Here is a 20,824-nt window from a genome sequence, read left to right on the forward strand (position 1 = left end):
ACGTTAATAAAAGCTGCCAGTGAGAAATCCTATATTGCAGTAATTAATCATACATCTTGAATATTTTCCACTTGCAGCTGCGTAAGTGACCCTTACCAGAAAGTAAATGTTGGTAGCTTTAATTTGGAGTGTCTGCATTGCTGGTAGGACTCTAGCAGTTTGTTAAGTAGTTTGTTCTCAATTTTTGTGTTTGCTAACATGCCCATTCCTTTTTTTTCTTAGAGACTATATGATCCTTCTATTACTGTAGAATTGCTGCTCCTAGTCGCTGTGTATGAGCTCCCTGCATTGGTACACATTAAAGCTGGCCCATAAATGTCTACTTCTTTTCGGTATAGACATTTATCTCGTAATGTAGGTCATACGCACGCTGAAGTTTCTGTGCTGTTAAGCAAACCGTGCAATGGATTTCTGTAAAATTTCCTAATGACCTCTCATTGAGCTTAACACAAATGCAGTCATCTGTGACCTTGTGGCTTCTATATGCATGAGTTCAAGGGGCTCTTGCTACTCAGGGAACAGATATTTTCAGAGAACTTCAGTTTTCCTTTGAAGCATGTACACCCCATTTATACAGCTTGTCAAGTGCAATCTGTACAAATTCGTATGATTTGGAGCAATCTGATATTTTCTATTTATTAATGGTTGATAATCCTTTATTACAAGTTGTTTTCCTGATCTATGGAGTTGCAACAATTTACCAAGGGTAGGCACTCAAGGGAATATGCTTTAAGTCAAAGTGAAAAAATTTAAGAGAAGTAACTAAGCTTGTCAAGGGTCTTGTTGTACAGATTACTTGAAGACCCTTGGAAAACCTTTAGAAGATGAATGAAGACAGACTCTAATTTACAAAGTGGATTGATTGATTGATTGATTGATTAACTGACTGACTGACTGATTGATTTTCTAACTTTCTCCCAAGGCAGCTTACAATACATGCTTAAAAATACTTTCAGCTAAAAATACAATACATTACAGTGTTAAAATAATAAATAAATTATCAGATTGATGCAAAAATGATTATTAAAATCATTTTTAAAAAACCCCAAACTGATCAGTGGCCAAAGGCCTGTTTAAATAAAAATGTCTTTGCCTGCTGGAAGAAGGACAGTAAAGATGGCGATAGGTCAGCCTGCTCAGAAAGGCATCCCAAAGCCTGGGAGCAGCCACCAAGAAGGCCCTGTCTCTTCTTCTCACTGAACCTGAATCAGAAGATGGTGGGATAGAGAGGAATGGTGTTTTCTGAGGATCTTAATTGTGTTCCATTAACTTGATTCCAACTTAGGTCTAAAGTTTTCCAGGTAAAAAGTAATCGGAAGTGATTTCCTGATGGTGCCTTCTGCAGTCTTGTCATTTGCTCAAGGGTGGCTCTTCTCCTGGAAGGTGTGGTGGAGGATCAAACTCCACCCTCCTGTCTCTGCATTCAAGTATTCCAGGTCACTGAGCTGTCCAGCCTGCTTCTTTAAGATCTGGGCAGGATCATATGGGGAGATACCATGCTTCAGATAACTTAGATAGAAGCCATACAGGGCATGATGAGAAAAAGTGAGTCACAGTGAATTTGGTGAAGTTATCCTGCAGCCACAAAGTTCTTGAGGCTGGGAAGAAAGAATAGTAAAGGACACTGTACTGGATCACTTTGCAAATAACCCCAGTGCTTTGCAAATATAGGCCATTTCCTTCTTTAAAATGAAAGTCATGGTCATTTGCATTACTCATTACCAACCATTCCCTCCAGCTTTTTATACAGAAAAGGGGTAAACATGTATTTTGAATTATCTTGTTCATATTAACATATTTTGAAAAATTTAAACAGTGGCATCTGGAACTCCCCTGCTGTGGTAGGAGAAGATGTGCCATGTCAATTCACCTCATCTTCCTCTCATTTGCCACCTTCTTCTCCCTTTACCGCTGCTACCTTGCGTACCTTGGTGCTTGCTTACCTGCTCTGAGGATCTATCCTCGTAAAAAATGCTAGCTGTGGCCAGGGTCTTGACCCGACATGCTGTCTCCTTGGTATTGTCAGTGTTTCTTTGCAGAGAAGGTACTTGGGATAGGTAGGCACATTGGCAAGGGATTATACTAATGGCAGTGTGGATGGAGGAAGAGAAGGTGAGGGTGGTGGTAGCAGCTGCAAAATGAGGCATGGGGACTAGGAAAGAGGTGTCGGGGAACAGTGCAGTTTGTCCCTCCTGGTGCTCGCTACTTGGGGTAGCAGCCTTGCTGACCCTGAATATATTGAACCAATCAAATAAGTGAACCATTTCAAATCCCTCGTTATAATCATATTTTCTAAAGTGTTTTTCAGATAATTTCTTTCTTTCTTTCTTTCTTTCTTTCTTTCTTTCTTTCTTTCTTTCTTTCTTTCTTTCTTTCTTTCTTTCTTTCTTTCTTTCTTTCTTTCTTTCTTTCTTTCTTTCTTTCTTTCTTTCTTTCTTTCTTTCTTTCTTTCTTTCTTTCTTTCTGAAAAAAACCTCAAATAGTAGACTTCCTTTGTGTGCTCTCTCTTCCTCCTTGCTGGTTGCTGCCTTGACAGTTTAATTGCTGTGTGACTAGAACTAAGATGTGCAGGTCGGCACATGCAGTGTGCATTGATGGCTTTTGTGTAACTTTGTTTTACAGAATTAAAGCTGTGAAGTGAAGTGACGATGGCGGGATTTCCTATTTCCCAGGCTAGTACGTATAATGCCTTCCGAAGCTCTTTGTTTACGTAAAGCCAAGGTAAATAGAAGATCTTTTAAAGTTAAGGTGCTTGTTAAGACTGGATAAGTCTTTGCCGGTTTCTCATTCTGCCATGTGGGATACATTCTGCTATGTGGGATAAAAAATACATTGAGAGATGAAAGAACACTTCAGCAGTATAAACATCTCTTTATGAGTCATGAGAACTTTGGAAAGGATCAACCAGTTAAATACTGAAGATTTAAGAAGAGAAATGGTGGTCCTGTCTTATGGAAAAGAAAGGACTACTTGGTAAGAAAATTGGGGGTGGATGGGTCTGAAGGCTTAAAGCAGATGACTCATTTTTAGTCAATAATTGTCAAAAATATTATAGCCACTTGAAGTAAGGGATATTTTCCATTCCAGACAGTTCCTAAATGATGCTCAGACTGAATTATAATAATAAGTTTAGGTGCAGAGAATAGTTGTGAACAGAAACAACTCAAAAATTTAGTGTTTTGTGGACTTCACTCTCCACATAGAGTGTTATGTAGATTTTATATCCAGCACAATACCTTTCCACAAGGATAATTCCAAAGGTCATCCCGTGGATGCAAACTATTACAAATGGGCCACTTATGAAATGTGGAGCTTATATTAGACTAACACTAGCTGTAACTGTGTCTCTGTGACACAGTCCTCATGGCTTCAGCGCAAGGCAGGACGAAAGAGTGTTGACCATCTGTTTCCTTTTCCTTCTGTCACATTTACCTAGAGGCCAACATTGGCCATCCATCATTTCCTTGGTCTGTCTCCTCCTCTTCTCCCCAAAGAAGGGAACATTTAACTCCTACATGTATTTGATAGATGCATTCTCCTACTATTTGTGAGAATTAATGCACATCCATTTCGTAGTAAGTATTCATCTGGTGAGCTAAGCTGCCATACGTGTCTGCTAAGTCTTCATCTGGTGAACCATTTTCACACAGTGGTGGCATAATCTATGGCCCAGATGGCCTCTTCCTCTCAATCCTTTTAAGCACTCTTTTCTCGCCAGCTTTAGCATACAAATACTTGCAGGGTTGATAGATGCAAAATGTAAGAATGTCTGAGGTAAAATGAACATCGAGCAGTTGACAGCTGGATTTCTACTTGTTGTTAAACCTTGATCTCTCATAATATTTCTCCTAACCCTTGTGTCTAAATAAAGCAGAGCTGAATAGCCAGGGCCCTCCAGATGTTGTTGCACTGCAACTCCAACTGTGTTGATCATAGCCAGCGTTGCTAATGGTGATGGGTCATGGGTGCTGCTATTCAACAACACTTCCATGGCCACAGTAACCCATCCTTTAAATAGAGATTAGTGGTTAATTGACCACATGTATGATGTTATAGATGCTGCTAAAAAAATTAACTATGAACAGTTTTGTCATTTCAAAAACTAACCCTCACCTCACCATTAAACAGATGATAGGTTTACTCTTTAGCTGTTTGCATGTATAAACCTATATTGCACAATATAATATACTGTACAAGTATGAGAGAAAAGCACTTGGAAATTATATGTGACAAATAAGACTGTTATGTTGAATCCTTTGTCCTCTAAGTGTCATGTTTTCCAATCACAATATGTCCCTTCAGTACCATCCCTCTCAATTTGGCATAAGAATTTATTAACTTAGTCATGAAAATGGATTACATTATTTTTTCTTGACAGTTGTTTCTTGCCCCTACCTCACTTCTGTCCTTTCTTCCCCCCAAGTGCTTTGAGTGTTTTGTTTTTAAAGCATCTGATATTTTGAACAGCAGGTCCATAGAATAATACTATATATTTCTTTTGAATTTCAGCCATTCTTTTTTCCTGTTCTTAGATCAATGTCTAAAACAATAATACATTAAAATCTTCATGACGTTTTTATTTCGACGTAACGTTTGATACTGGTACAGTGGTGCCTCGCTAGACATTTACCTCGCATGACAGTTTTTTCGCTAGACATTGACTTTTTGTGATTGCTATAGCGATTCGCAAAACAGTGATTCCTAAGGGGGAATTTCGCTGGACAGTGTTTGGTCCCTGCTTTGCAAACCGATTTTCGCTAGATGACGATTTTGACAGTTCCCTCCGCACTCACAAAATGGGTGTTTTCGGGACCCAAGCTTCGCAAGACAGCGATTTAAATAGCTAATCGGCGGTTTGCAAAGCAGCTTTCCTATGGCCAATCTTCGCTAGACAATGCATTAAACAGGTTTCAGTGCATTCCAATGGGGGAATGCTTTTTGCTAGACGATGATTTCGCTAAACAGCGATTTCAGTGGAACTGATTATCATTGTCTAGCGAGGCACCACTGTATTTATACACTAAGTGACTCCCAGTTGTGTAGGGTAAAAATGTGTGTTTCTCCTCAATAGTTGCATGGTAGAGAGAAACTGAACAAGTAATCATTTTCTAAAGACACTGATAATAAAAATAATTGTATGCCACCAAGCCTATTCTGATTGAGTCATGGTGACCCTTTTCAGGGTTCCTTGGGCAATGATTACACTGAATGGTTTACCATTCCCTTCTTCTAGAGGTGCCCTGGGACTGTGGAGCTTGTCCTCTAAGTGCCATGGCTGTCTCTTCTGGGATGCACAGTGGAGAACTGAACCCCCAACCTCTAGCTTGACAGCCAGATTCCTATACCATTGAGCTATCCAGGCAGGAAAGATACCAACAGTGCTTGTCGAATTATTTGTAACTATTGAAGAGTTTCTTCTGCCCTCTTAGAATTGGTGTTCTTAACTGCAAGTACGTTTGCTACTTGTCTCATCAGTATTGTTGGATATTCCTTGTTTTATGAACTTATATGTTTTTTCTTCTAGCAAAAACCTAAGTACAGTGGTGCCTCGCTTAACGATTTTAATTGGTTAAAAAAAAACATCGCTATGGGAAAACATCGCTAAGCGAAACATGTTTTCCCATAGATGCATTGAAAACCAGATAATCCGTTCCAATAGGAACGGATTGCCATCCTTAAGCGAAAATCGCCATAGGAAACATCGCTAAGCGATACAATGTTTCCCCCATTGGAATGCATTGAAGCCTATTCAGTGCATTTCAATGGTTTTGCGATGTCCTTTTTCGCTATTTTTAAAGTGTCTTAAAATGTTCAAAAACTGTTTTAAGTGCTTGGAATCGTTAGTGCACCTTCTAAAATGTGTACAAACTTAATTTGGATATGTTCTGAGTCTTCGTTAATTTTTGGTGAATTTTTTTCTCCCCCATTGGAATGCATTGAACCCAAGTTTGACAACCCATCGTTAAGCGAATACATCGTTAAATGAAGCAATCGCTAAGCGAGGCACCACTGTATAAGATCATAATTGCCATGTTAATTCCTGCCAAAATCCAAATGTGGGTCTGTCTCAAGAGTATATGAATGATGGCTATGAAATTTTGAAATGTGAAATGGCCATTTGAGCGTCTTCTTCCTCTTTCCCCATTTGCTGTCTCTTTCTCACATGTGTGCACCGTACTTCACTTACTAGCTAATCTTCCTACTGCAGAGGCTTCTATGGTTCTCTGGTTTGACTTCCCAACAAAACACACTTAAAACTGCTAAATTTTGTTAGATGCCAGCTGTACAATGTAATCGAGGAGAAATACATAATGTTATATGACTCTCATCCTCAGTAGCTGAACGGATAATTAAATCTTCTCTTATCGGCCACGAGGGAACTATTCTTTTAATTACTGCATCTTTCTTATGCCATGAAAGGCATTCATCCAGAAAGAATAGTTTGACAGTTTCCAAAATTTGACATGCATACTTCCTTACTGCTCTGCCTTGCTTAGATACGGCACTGCTCAAATGGAAGATGTTCTGGAAAGCAAAGTTACTGTTTTGGTTCAGCAGATGGCAATGGCTTTTCCATGAAAGATATTAATAGCATCAATAGGCTTTAGTGTGAACAAAATGTGAAATAGCTTGGGTTATTTTTGTAGCAAAAGAACAAAGTCCAATTTTTGGACAGGATGCAATGGAGTAAGTTGGTGCAGTCTCAAACAAAGAGAAAAATGGATGCATTGCCTACCAGGGTGATTTCAAAATGGTCAAAAGAGTACATTTTCTAAAGCTCCTGAGATAATACAAACTAAATTATCCAGTTAGTGAAGGGTGGGCACAACTGAATGAAAGGAACCATGGGACACTTAACCTGTAGATGGCTTGGTCTGTGCTTGGCAGTTTAGAAGATTCACTTTCATTATGGCTTACTCCTTCACATGTATAGTGCCAATTGCTTACCTGTCTGGAAGTAAGCCTTATTTGAACCCTGACATGTGAATAGATGGGTAGGAGGAACAGCAACAGTAAAAACCTGCCAGTCTTTCTTCTGACAAATTACATGTCATCGGTGCAAGAGTACAGTATAGGACATAAAACTTCATTTCAGCATATATTTGATTGTCTGAAGGATCACCTTTTTTCTTGTCCTAGAAAGGATGGCTACTTGTAGCATAAAAACTTTTTGCAGGATTATCTGCTATGAGGGTAGGGGTTCTTCAATTCTACTGATTTTATTTATTTACTTATTAGACTTTTATATGGCCCATCTACATGTCTACTCTGGGTGGTATACAAGTCTCATAAATAAATAAATAAGTGCATTCCACTGATGAACTTCTATGTGATTACTGTCCATAAATACACTCTCACACTTTCCTCCTTTTACCTTAATTTTAAACTTCTCCAGTCCTCCAACTTTTCTTGCAAATCAGATTCTGCTTTGCAGCTGATGCATGTCATTACCAAAGCCTTCCTTAGCAACCAGATATGGCTAATAATAGCCCTAGACCTAGCACCACAGATACAGTCATGTGAAAAAGAAAGTACACCCTCTCTGAATTTGCTTTTACGTAGCAGGACATAATAAAAACCATCTGTTCCTTAGCAATTCTGAAAATTTGTTAAATACAACCTCAGATGAACAACAGCATATGACATATTACACTGTCATGATTTATTTTACAAAAATAAACCAAAATGGAGAAGCCATGTGTGAAGAACTAAGTACACTTTATGATTCATTATCTTCTAGAACCACTCTTAGCAGCAATAACTTGGAGTGATTGTTTTCTGTATGACTTTATCAGTCTCTCACATTGTTGTGAAGGGATTTTGGCCCAGTCCTCTTTACAATGTTGCTTCAGTTCATTGAGGTTTGTGGGCATTTGTTTATGCACAGCTTTCTTAACAGCCACAACATTCAGTCGGGTTGAGGTCTGGACTTTGACTGGGCCACTAGAGCACCTTTTCTACTTCAGCCATTCTGTTGTAGATTTGCTGGTGTGCTTGGGATCCTTATCCTGTTGCATGACCCCAGTTTTGGCCAAGCTTTAGCTGTCGGACAGATGACCTAACATTTGTCTCTAGAATACTTTCATATTCAGAGAGGTTATGGTCGATTCAGTGACTCCAGGGTGTCCAGGTCCTGTGGCTACAAAACAAGCCCAAATCATCACCCCTTCAGCACTATGCTTGACAGTTGACATGAGGTGTTTGTACTGATGTTTGGTTTTCACCAAACATGGCACTGTGCATTACGGCCAACCATCTCCACTTTGGTCTTGTCTTTCCAAAGAACATTGGTCCAGAAGTCTTGTGGTTTGTCCAGATGCAACATGGCAAACCTAAGCCTTGCTGCTATGTTCTTTTTAAAGAGAAGAGCTTTCTCTTGGCAACCCTTCCAAACAAACCATACTTGTCCAGTCTTTTTTCTAATTGTACTGTCATGAACTTTAACATTTTACATGCTAACTAAGGCCTGTAGAGTCTGGGATGTAATTCTTTCTTCTTCTTCTTTTTAAATTTCTCTGAGCATTGCACAATTTGACCTTGGGGTGAATTTCCTTGGACATCCGCTACTGAGAAGATTGGCTTGAATGTTTTCCACTTGTGAATAATCTTCCTCACTGTAAAATGATGGACTAAATTGTTTGAAAATGGCCTTATAATGCTTTCCAGATTGATGGACAGCAATAATTGCTTCACTACGATATTGCCGATGTGTTTCCTCCTTGTCATTGTGTTAACACACACTTGAATGCTCCAGACCACCAAACTGTTAAAACTTCAGCTTTTATAGAGGTGGTCACACTTGGTGATGACCAGATGTTGTTAACCCATGGCACTCGGTTAGCAGCACCTGGCTGCTTCTTTCCTCTTAATTCCTATGGAAGCATTAAGGGTGAACTTAGTTTCTTCAGCGTGGTCTTCTGTGAATGCACACAATAAAGGGTTAAGTCAGCACCTGCGCTGGTCTCCTCGGAATATTCTCGAGCTCTGCAAAAGAAACATTGTTAGGACTACCTATACTGCGCATGCTCCGCCCGCCCAATCCTCAGTTCCATTTCTCCGCCGTGTGAAGTGGTTCTTCTCGGCTTGAGCTCTTGTTTTTTCTCCCTTTTTCCTCGTTATTCGATTGATTCCCTTGGAATATAATACTTTGGCGTGTTTATGGACATTTTATGGGCATTTCAGACTGTGTTGGCGTTGCGGTTCCCCGTACAGGGATCTGTGAGTTTTTCCCGCCCTTTTTACCGGCTGTCCTAGTGATCTACGGGTCTATGCCTCCTCCACCCTCGGGGCCCTGTAGTTGGTGTGTTGTTTGCTCCGCTAAGATCCCCTTCCAGGACGGGCACGACACGTGTCTTTTTTGTCTGGGGGAGTCCCATTCCCCCCAAAATTGTGAGCATTGCCAAGCGTTCACGAAAGCCGCTTTGAAAGCGAGGCAGCAAAGATTGAAATTACATCTGTGGAATGCTGCTTTGTCGGCCTCGGCACCATCCTCCATGGAGCTCCCAGCTTCCTCATCTGTTTTCCCCCCCAGAGGGACCGGCAGCACAAGCTTCATCTGCTGCTCCCTTGGACATACCGGCAGGAAAGCCCTCTAAAAAGTCCGCGGTCCCTAAACAGACGTCCGCTTCCAAAGTGGCCACTTCATCATCCAAACCTGCGAAAAAGCAAAAGGCGAAAGGTTCGGGAAAGTCTAAAGACCCTACTCCACCTATGGTCTCTGGCTTCCCTTCGTCTATATTGGAGGAATCGTCGAGGGATAAAGATTCGGTGTTGGAAGGGGCCGTCTCGCTCCCTCCCCGTCAAGTTGAGCCTATTTTACCCCTTGGCATTCCTTCACTGACGCCAAGTCAGCTTGTTCAGGCAACTGCAAGCTTGGGTTTAGCCACTTTGAGCCCTGTATCAACCAGGCAGGCTTCTCTGGCTCAATCTCCTTCGCCTGTGCCTTCCCATCATTCCTCGCCGCCGAGGAAGAAGTCGGGCAAAAAGAAACACTGTTCTCGGGACCGACATCGGTCACCCTGCCGAGACAGTGAAGGGAGGCACCGCCGTTCTCGCCGTCGACATAGGTCGACCTCCGACAAATCCTCTACGTCGGAATCGCGGCATAGGCGCCGTAAACATTGCCGTCGGCGACGCTCCTCCACTTCTTCGACCTCGACGTCAACCGATCGCCCTCAGCGTCGTCATAAGATTAAGTACGTCTACCTATCATCATCATCGTCATCCATGTCGACCCCAGTTAAAAGGCGTCGACGTCGACATCACAAGGCCGACGGCAGTAAATCTCACCCGGTCCCAGCGTTACCGCACCTGGTTGTGCCGATCCCCCCCTGCTCCTCCTTCGATGTCGACCGCACCTCCTCCACCTCAGCGGGCACCGACCGAAGCTCTCGACGCCAGCCTCTGCGTCGAAAGAGAGGGCATGAATCCTCTTCAGATGAGGACGCCCCATTCTCCTCTCACCCTTCCGACTCTGAACCTGATGTTCCACCACAACCGGAACCACAAGAACTGCCGGTAGGGGAGACTGTTGGATCAGATACAGGCGATCCACACGATTCGTCCCCTTCAGAGGATTTTTCCTCTTATTCGCAAATGTTATCTAGACTGGCCAAAGCTTTAAAGCTCCGCGTTGACGAGCCCGCTCCCCCGGAGGAGGACCTTATATTTGGAGACATTAAGAAAGAGCAATCTCCCCTGCCTAGTCTCTCCTTTCTACCGGCTCTCTTAAATATCATCAAGGAGTATTGGGAGCAGCCGTCGGCTGCCATACCTTTACCTCGACGTACTGAGAATATGTACAAGATTTACGGGGATGATGCCAAATTTTTACTCAAGCACCCTATCCCTAATTCCCTTATTGTAGAAACCAGCTGTGCTAAGCCATCAGGCAAGGCTCATGTCATTCCGACCAACAAAGAAGGGAAAAAATTGGAGATAATTGGAAGGAGGCTGTATTCTTTAATAGCTTTTATACTGCGTGTCGCTAACTATCAAACGGCCCTAGGAGCATATCAGAAACAGCTATGGCTCAGGATACTGCCCGGTTTAAAGTTGATACCAGAGGAGTCTCGGCAAGCCTTTTTGAACACATACGAGGAAGCCCAAACTGTCTCCAAGCACCAGCGGATTGCCACTAGGCTTTCGGTTGAGGCTGCAGCTAGAATCTTAGTTTCAGCTGTTACTTTGCGCAGGCATGCCTGGCTGTGTGCAGCCAATATTCTTGATGATGTAAAGACGAAAGTGGAGGATTTGCACTTTGATCTCTCTGGCCTTTTCAGTGAAAAGACTGATAGCCATCTTGAGGACTTGCATAAGGCTAAAAAGACTGCCAAGTCATATTATATCCAGCCGCAGCCTAGATTCAACAAATACCAGTGGAAAAGGCCTTTCTCCCAATATGGTCAACAATCATCACAATATAGACAATTTAGGAATCAGCCTCCAGCGAGATCATCGCCAGCCTCCTCTGCGACATCCACTTACCGTTCCCAGCCGTCGTCGCACAAGCGCCAGTCTTATAAACCTCCTGCAAAGAAACACAAGAATTATCTTTGACTCACCAATAATCACGTCAACTCCCACTACAGGAACAAGACTTCGGCCATTTTTTCAAAACTGGTCCGCCATCACAAAAGATTCCTGGGTTCTCAGCATTGTTTATTCAGGCTATCGTCTAGAATTTACAGAATATCCTCCTCTAGGGCAGGTGGAATATACATCATCAGACCCTGCCCTAGAGGAGGAGGTTCACTCCCTCCTACACAAAGGAGCTATTCAAAGAGTGCCAAAAAGAGACATCGCAAACGGCTTCTATTCAAGATATTTTGCAGTCACCAAAAAAGATGGAGGACTCAGACCTATTCTAGACCTAAGAGAATTGAACACTTACCTTCATCCGCGCCGATTCAGGATGGTCACCTTAGATTCCATCATTCACCTCCTGAAAAAGAAAAATTGGTTTGTCGTTATAGATCTAAAGGACGCTTATTTTCATATAACCATTCACCCGGATCACCGCAAATTCCTCAGATTTATCTTTCAGGACACTCTCTACCAGTTCCTCGCCCTACCATTCGGGTTAGCGACGGCACCACGGACGTTTACAAAATGTATGGTGCCCATGGCGGCCTACCTCAGACTCAATGGAGTGCACATTTTTCCGTACTTCGACGACTGGTTAGTGGTCTCGCCGTCGAAAAACAGGGCTCTAAAGGACACGAGGTTCACCCTTCATGTCCTCAATACCTTGGGCCTCACAGTGAACTACAAAAAGTCGCATCTAAAGCCATCCAAGGTTGTTCACTACATTGGTGCCAAGATAGATGCACGCAAGGGCCGGATTTTCCTCCCCAACGACCGGATCGCGAAAATCCACAAAGCAGTAAAAAAGTTTCGGCCAGGTCAAACGGTCTCGGCCAAACATGCACAGCACCTTCTGGGGTTAATGTCATCGACAACATCTGCTTTAGCCCACGCCCGTCTGAAGCTCAGGTCCTTGTAGGCTTGGTTCCTCTTTCTGTTCGATCCTCTACGGGATCATCAAAAGAAGCGCCTCCTCGTAACACGGGAGTTAGCACTACAGCTTCAATGGTGGGACTACATTCCACATCTGCAAGTCGGACGCCCGTTCCGTCCGTTATACCTCTCCGTCCAAGTCACCACGGACGCCAGTCCCACGGGATGGGGGGCACACTGCAATGCTCATCGTGTGCATGCTCTTTGGTCACCCCATGAACAGATGTTCCATATCAATCATCTGGAAATGTTAGTGATCATCAAGGCTCTCAGGGCTTTCCTTCCTATGGTTCAGGGCCGTGGTGTGCAACTTGTTACCGACAACACCACGGTTCTTTATTACATAAACAAGCAAGGAGGCACACACTCCCAGTCTTTACTTTATCTGACTGTGATTCTCTGGGAATGGTGCATCAGGCATCACATCTTTCTGGTGGCGGTCCACATTTCAACGGATGACAACATAGTGGCAGACAAACTCAGTCGTCGCAGTTACCAGATGCACGAGTGGGAGCTGGATGCATCGGTCTTTCACCAACTTTGTCTCTGGTGGGGCAACCCTGTGATGGATTTGTTCGCCAATCGCCTCAATGCCAAGTGTCCCCTTTATGCGTCCAGAGCAGGACGAGGGCAGGATTCTATGGGCGACGCCTTCATGATTCCGTGGAAGGGGGGCCTACTCTACCTTTTTCCTCCATTTCCTCTAGTTCAAAGAGTTCTAGTACATCTTCGAATCCAGTTAGCGGAGGCAATCCTGATAACACCCTTTTGGCCTCACCAGCCATGGTTTCCAACGCTAGTAGACATGGCTGTGGATTCTGTGAGACTCCCCAGGTTTCCGTCTCTCCTCACTCAGGACGACGGCAAGATCTGTCACCCAGACCTGGGAACACTACGCCTTACTGCGTGGAGGATATCCCCGAGATCAAAGAAATACTAGATAAATCTCGGAAGTCTTCAACCTCTACTTTGTATTCTTACAAATGGAAGAGCTTTCTTAAGTTCACGAACTCAAAAGGGTTGACGTCCTCCCCGGCGTCACTTTCTACTGTTTTGAGGTTCCTTCGGTACCTGTTTGACCTCGGTTTGTCTGTTTCCACGTTAAAGGTTTACCTCGCTGCAGTTACAGCCTTTCAGCCTAGAGGATCGCCTTCCTCCCAGTTTTTCACTCACCCCACAGTTAAGGCCTTCTTCAAGGGACTTGTTCACCTCCGGCCGCCTGTGAAACCGCTCGTCCCTCAATGGTCACTCCACCTGGTGCTTAACGCGCTGATGCGTCCTCCATTTGAGCCTTTGGCCACATGCTCACTAAAGCTGTTGTCTCTGAAGGTTTCTTTCCTTGTTGCAATTACATCTGCTCGCAGAGCCAGCGAGTTAGCTGCTCTGAGAGTGGACCAACCTTTTCTGCAATTTTTTCAGAATAAAGTTATTTTACACACAGATGTCTCCTTTCTCCCCAAGGTAGTGTCGGAATTTCATTTGAATCAGCCTTTGGTTCTTCCTACGTTATTCTCTCATCCTACTAATGACACTGAACGCATGCTCCATACTCTTGACATTAGGAGAGCACTTTCTTTCTATGTGGCCCGTACTAAGGACTTTAGGCGGTCTCCGAAATTGTTCCTCTGTTATTTTGGACAGAAGAAGGGTTTCCCTGTCTCTCCTTCTACAATATCACGCTGGTTGGTTTCCTCGATATCTCTAGCTTACGAATTGCAACATCAACCTCCTCCTGAAGGTCTCCGTGCCCATTCCACCAGGGCAGTTGCTTCCTCTACAGCCCTCCCAAGAGGGGTGGACCTCCCTGATATATGCAGGACTGCCACTTGGTCGCGAGTGTCCACCTTCATTTCCCATTACAGGCTGGACATCAGGGCCAAGAGAGAAACAAGGTTTGGGAGAGCAGTCCTCGCTTCCGCCCTTCAGTGACAGCCCACCAACCGGTAAGCCAGCTTGCTAGTCACCCTTTATTGTGTGCATTCACAGAAGACCACGCTGAAGAAAGACGGGTTACTTACCTGTAACCATGGTTCTTCAAGTGGTCATTCTGTGAATCTACACAAGCCCGCCCAGCCTCCCCACTATCCGTCACTGTATATCCGTATCATTTGTCTATCTGTGGCGGATAAATGGAACTGAGGATTGGGCGGGCGGAGCATGCACAGTATAGGTAGTCCTAACAGTGTTTCTTTTGCAGAGCTCGAGAATATTCCGAGGAGACCAGCGCAGGCGCTGACTTAACCCTTTATTGTGTGGATTCACAGAATGACCACTTGAAGAACCATGGTTACAGGTAAGTAACCCGTCTTTTTCACACATGGCTTCGCTGTTTGGGCTTTATTTTTGTAAAATAAATCATGACACAGTGTAATATGTTATGTGTTGTTGTTCATCTGAGTTTATATTTAACTAATTTTCAGATGTGCTAAGGACCAGATCATTTTTATTATGTCCTGATATGTAAAACCATAGAATTCACTTTCTTTTTCACATAACTGTGTGTAAATATGGCAGAGTATTTCTGAATGCGTGAATATTACATTATGGTCTCCGTTAACACTTTCAGTCCCTTTCAAGTAATTGAATCAAATGAGGCTTATTGTACTATAAGTGAAAGTGATTCTGGTAATGGGAAAGGCTGTTTTGAGCCATAAGAGAAATTCCTTTTGATGCTTTCATATTAAAGTGAAAATGCTAGCTGATGCTGGAACATTTTCTCCCCTGATGTGTATCTATGTGTATGATTTAATTTACAGCTTGTGATCTGAACTGTCTTCTGCTTGGTGAGCACTTCCTCTTAAGAGACATGAATTACCTTGAAAAGCCATGCTGTTTTCTGATGTGATCTGCTAAATTGTTGCTGTTGAACCTTTTGCAATTGTGACCTGGAATGCTATACTTTGGGGTTGCAATACATCAAGTGCTCTGAGCTGTTTTTCTCATGGAGCAGAGGTATGTATTAGTGGTTTGTATAGTAGTGCTTTGTTGCTGTGTTATGTTTTATACATTACATTTTAGATCCAGACTGAGCCAAACTTCAGATTATATAAAAGCTGCAGATTTCCCCCATTCTCACTCCAGAATAGAGGCAGAATCCTAATACAGACTTGATCCTTACTACTGGGGGCTTCAGGTTCCCTGCTTCTGATGTAGTTTTGATACAGTTGAGGTTATTGGGTAGTTAATTGTGAGATCAGTGATACTACATTAATATGTTTCACTTGTGTGTACGTGTGCAGAGGATATTAGAGACATTAATGGAGAATATATTTTATTATTGGTAATCATAGCTAGATGGAACCTTTAGATGCCACTGAATGCTGATGAATTGTAACAGCACAATGACTATTATCTTCTCTTACTTGTGGACCTTCCAGAAGCATCTGGTTGCCCTCTTGAGCTACAGGACTTGCTCTTGTATGGCAGATCTTGTATTGCATATGGAACATCATGTAGGCAAAGGTAGGAAAATTGGAGAAAGATAGGCTAGGAATGCTGTCATTTTTTTCTTTCATGTTTTCTTATAAAGAAAATTCTTAATATGGAAGTGTATTATTAGAAGACTCTCATAAGAGCTGTAGTGAATCTTTTTTCTGAACTCTTAATTTGTATTGTATGTATCCAATAAAGAAATCAACAGATCCCTTTGCAAAACATAGTTAGTTAACTAATGAAAATTGTGGTTGCGCCTTCTGTCTTAGTTAGGATGATCCACCAAGGTTCGGAGTGAGTTTGCATAGTGCTCCTCCTACATGTAGATTTCTACCTCCCTTTCCATGTGCCCTGTGCATCCATGTCCAAGTCAGGCAGTCTGTGGTTAGCCTTCAGTTCATGGATTGAAGTAGGTTTGCAAACCATGCTTTGGAGTTTAATCATAGCTGCTGTCATCATTAAATACGATTAGAGCAGGCAGGAAATGGAGGAGGGGATTGCAATGCAAAGGAGGCTGTGAGTTTATGACGGATTTTGAGTTTTCTATGCAGTTGTTGAGAGCACTTGACTGAATTTGAGCACACACACATTTGTTCATTGAATAAGCAGTGAAATTAGATGGATCCTTCTCATGTCTGAGAAGGTGGGCTTGTTCATAAAAACTCACATAAAAATATAGCCATTAGTCTTTAAGGTGCCACATTTTGTCTTCTTTTTTTAAAAAAATGTTCTTCTGTTTTCGCCTTTCATGCTTGTCCGATTAAAGCGGTATGTGCCTTAATTATGAATGCCAGATCTTAAGAAAAACACATTTTTCTTGTTATTGGTCAAAGCATTTACTTGTACATCTGGTAACACCCTTCCATCATTGACCAGTTGCTTTTATATATAGAGGAAGAAGGGAAGGCATTTTATGTGGTTAAACTTCCTTCCTGTCATATGTGATGATAGGTTTGCATCCTGAAACATTGGATTCCCTTACTCTAATCATTGTTCTCATAACAAGACGTTGTAATGTGCCAGATGACATTTGAAGCATTCTTCTATTTTCTTCTCAGAGGCACAGATTCAATCTATTCCAGATTATACGGTGCATACGTACTATATGATAATTTTGCAACTCTACATATAGAAAACAAGGGAAGTTGCTATACACTTATTAGTCAAGAGACTCACAATGAGAATCAGATGCATGATTTGCAAAAAAAGTCATAAATATACAATTGAAAATCTTAGCTGATTTCTCCTGCATGCTTTTTTGTTTCTTAAATTTAACTACATAAACATTTGTCACCTTTAAACGATAAAGTATTTTTTGTTGTAGAATTTTTTGAGTTTCTGGTAAAATTCTTTTATATTATGTAGTAGTATAGAGATTCACAGTAAACAGCTGCAAAATCCCTAGATTCCACTCCTTTTTTTTATTTACCAGCACTTAAAGTCTCAATAATTTATTCTGAGACATTTGTTGTTGTTGTTTAGTCGTTAAGTCGTGTCTGATTTTTTGTGACCCTATGGACCAGAGTATGCCAGGCCCTCCTGTCCTCCACTGCCTCCCGGAGTTGGGTCAAAGTCACGTTCGTAGCTTCGATGACACTGTCCAGCCATCTCGTCCTCTGTCGTCCCCTTCTCCTCTTGCTTTCACTCTTTCCCAACATCAGGGTCTTTTCCAGGGAGTCTTCTCTTCTCATGAGATGGTCAAAGTATTGGAGCCTCAGCTTTAGGATGTGTCCTTCCAGTGAGCACTCAGGGTTGATTTCCTTTAGAATTGATAGGTTTGTTCTCCTTGCAGTCCAGGGGACTCTCAAGAGCCTCCTCCAACACCACAATTCAAAAGCATCAATTTTTCAGTGGTCAGCCTTCTTTATGGTCCAGCTCTCACTTCCATACATTGCTACTGGAAAAATCATAGCTTTGACCATGCAGTCCTTTGCTGGCAAGGTGATGTCTTTGCTTTTTAAGATGTTGTCTAGGTTCGTCATCACTTTCCTCCCAAGAAGCAGGCATCTTTTAATTTCGTGGCTGCTGTCACCATCTGCAGTTGTAGGACAAAGAATAAAAAACATTTCCATACTTAACAGTTAATTCAAGTTACAGACTTGTGTATTCTGCTTGGTTTGCTGCACACATACTTAGCAACCAACCAATTAGATCAACAGCAGACAAACAACTGCGATCAAACCAGGAAAGAGAAGGAAAGAACACTTAGCAGAGATGCAGGGCTGTCTTTGAAACAAATACTGTTTGGTTTGGAATGTTTGGTTAGTGTTGGATAAATAGCCATTTACCCCAGTGCAGAAAATTCCTTCCCAGTCAAACAAAGTGCAGATAGCCAGAGAGGTTGCAAATCAATCTCCAACATTTTTCCTTTTTGCTATGGCATACAGCACTTTCTAAGTCAGTCAGTTGTTCTGATAGGGAAACCATTAGAAAATCTGAATATAGGAATGTGATGCTGTCTTTATTTATGTAAAGCAACACTTAGCTACTGTAATATTGTACATAATTGTGTACTGAATCCTAATAAGACAGGTTATACTAATAGAACATATCTTCTTTCAATTGCAGCCCTTTGTGCTTCCTCTCAAAGTTGCATCCGAGGTTTGGAGTAGCTTACAGTGTGACAAAACTCAATGGTAGAGCATGTATTTTGCATGCAAAACGTCTTAGTTCAGATTGTGGTATTTCTAGGTGGAGCTGGGAAAGACACCGAAATCCTGGAAAGCTCCTGGCAGTCATTGTAACCAATAATGTGGCACATGAACTACAGTATATTGTAATAAGAGAACTTTCTCTGTGGCATCTGAAAACCAGCAAATTTATTGTGGCATAGGTTTTCATAATTATTCCTGAGTTATTCAGAGTGTTTATACATGAATAGTGTATGGTCGGAGGGAATTGACAGGGACATACTACTTCAACTCCTGTATGCTGCTTTCTTCACTGGGGATATACTTAGTAACCAACCGAAGAGATCAACATAAAACAAACAACCACAACCAGCCCGGGAAAGAGCACTCAGCAGAGACATGAAGCTCTCTTTGAAATCAAATTTGTAAAAAATGTTGGAGTTTTGATTGCAACCTTGAATGCTGCCTGTAGCTTGTTTTAGTGGGAAGGAATTTTTCTTAGCTGATGTGATGGTCTGTTTATCTAACTCTAACCAACGACTTCACTTTATTAAAAGTAGCTCTTCACAAAACAGTTGTTGGATTGTAGTCCATCAAAGCAAAGATAACTTTTAAGACACATATAGATAGGAGGACCTAGAAGAAACAACTTGGTTCGCATTTAAACTATGGGAGTTGAACCTCCTGGTGATTTATAGTTTTTGATCTGTGAATTCCCCCCCCCTCCAGAATGGAGAGTTACGGAGTATCCTGGAACATTAAAACTTTTCTCCACTGGTTTTGAATATTGTGATTTCTGATGACAGGGTTGTATTTATTTTGTGTACAGACTGGTCTGCCTTTCCTATGTGGATTGTGGGTGAGATTGCTGGCAAGTGATGACATGAATCGCATTAGAAGATAAGCAGGTGTATGAAACTTCGCTGTTATAATTTATTAGATCCGATTACATTGTTGTCAGAATAGATATGGAGACAGCTGAAAACCGTGTCTGTTGCAGAGTTTGGTTTGTGTTTATGTATCTCTGTTATGTGGCCTGCTCTTTGCTGGCGAGTAACCATTTTAGGCTGCTGTTAAGCATGAGCTGTGCATCACTGATGAGAGGTTTTTGCAGGGAGCTATATGTGGCAACAAGTGGCATTCTATCATTATCTTTTCTAGGTTCTTCCTGTATTAGATTTTTTTCCCTAAGAACCAGTTTTCTAAGATCTCTGTCCCCCACCCCACCCCACACTTTGTTAGGTGGGCATTGTACTTTAAGAAATGAACTTATAAATATTGTTTTTGTATTGATGCATATTTAATGTGTGCTTTTTAAGGGCTTTATTTGTATCCTTGTATAATTTTGAACAGTGTCTTGAACATACATTTTGTGACTTGCTTTGTGTTTTGGAACAAGAGTGTCAAATTCTGATCTTGTAGGTGTTTCAGATTTCAGTTTGAGAATCCTTTGCTAGCAGGACTACAAGGCGGGCATTCTAGGAGCTGCAGTCTTCAACATTTAGAAGACCCATGATTGATAATCAGTGGTTTAGAACAGTGGTTCTTAACCTTTGTTACTCGGATGCTTTTGAACTGCAACTCCCAGAAACCCCAGTCAGGACAGCTGGTGGTGAAGGCTTCTGGGAGTTGCAGTCCAAAACTCCTGAGTAACCCAAGGTTAAGAACCAGTGGTTTAGAACATTTAAACAAACTTAACTTAAAGAAAGTTAAAGTTTGGGCCAGGGTAAATTTGTTTGAAATCAAATTAGTTTGAATCATAATTTAAATCACAGCTTAAATTCTTATTCAGTAAGTCTTGATTTAATGATGGAGTTCCCCGTCAAGGTGCACTGTTGCTTGCTATGATCTTGATACATATTTTTCAGAATACATTATTTTTCATAACCTTCTTGCTTGGATTCACTCCGTCTACTGTAATTCTCTATTCAATGGCATAGCACCGGGGAAAGGAAATATTGAAAAATATGTACAGTATTGTGAAAAATACATGTTAAGGGTATAACAAGGAGTGATGCATTTGAGGGGGATCATGTGGTTAAATCAAAATTTACGTTGGGAGATTAATTCTTTACTGTGCTTCCCAGGAGAAGAGGGATTCTGTGTCATCTTGGGCAAGCTGCACAGTTCCAGGGCACCCCCAGAAGAAAGGAATGGTAAAAGTGATATCAGTTCTTTGTCCCATAATAGAATTAGAATTTACTGTCCCTATTCAGTAATGACAATTTTGAACTGTAACACAT

At 41.9% G+C, this 20,824-nt stretch overlaps 1 protein-coding gene across 2 annotated transcripts in view; it reads left to right on the top strand.

Moving 5' to 3' along the window:
• TIAM1 (TIAM Rac1 associated GEF 1) overlaps positions 1 to 20,824 on the top strand; it is a 261,371-nt gene that overhangs the window by 56,327 nt on the left and 184,220 nt on the right. For both annotated transcript variants that reach the window (XM_072994076.2, XM_072994078.2), the window contains exons 2-3: positions 2,623 to 2,721; positions 15,276 to 15,471. The gene's annotated coding sequence lies outside the window, so the exon portion shown is untranslated. The remainder of the gene's footprint in view (positions 1 to 2,622; positions 2,722 to 15,275; positions 15,472 to 20,824) is intronic.

This window comes from Pogona vitticeps, chromosome 3 (assembly GCF_051106095.1).
Source record: "Pogona vitticeps strain Pit_001003342236 chromosome 3, PviZW2.1, whole genome shotgun sequence".
NCBI lineage: Eukaryota > Metazoa > Chordata > Lepidosauria > Squamata > Agamidae > Pogona > Pogona vitticeps.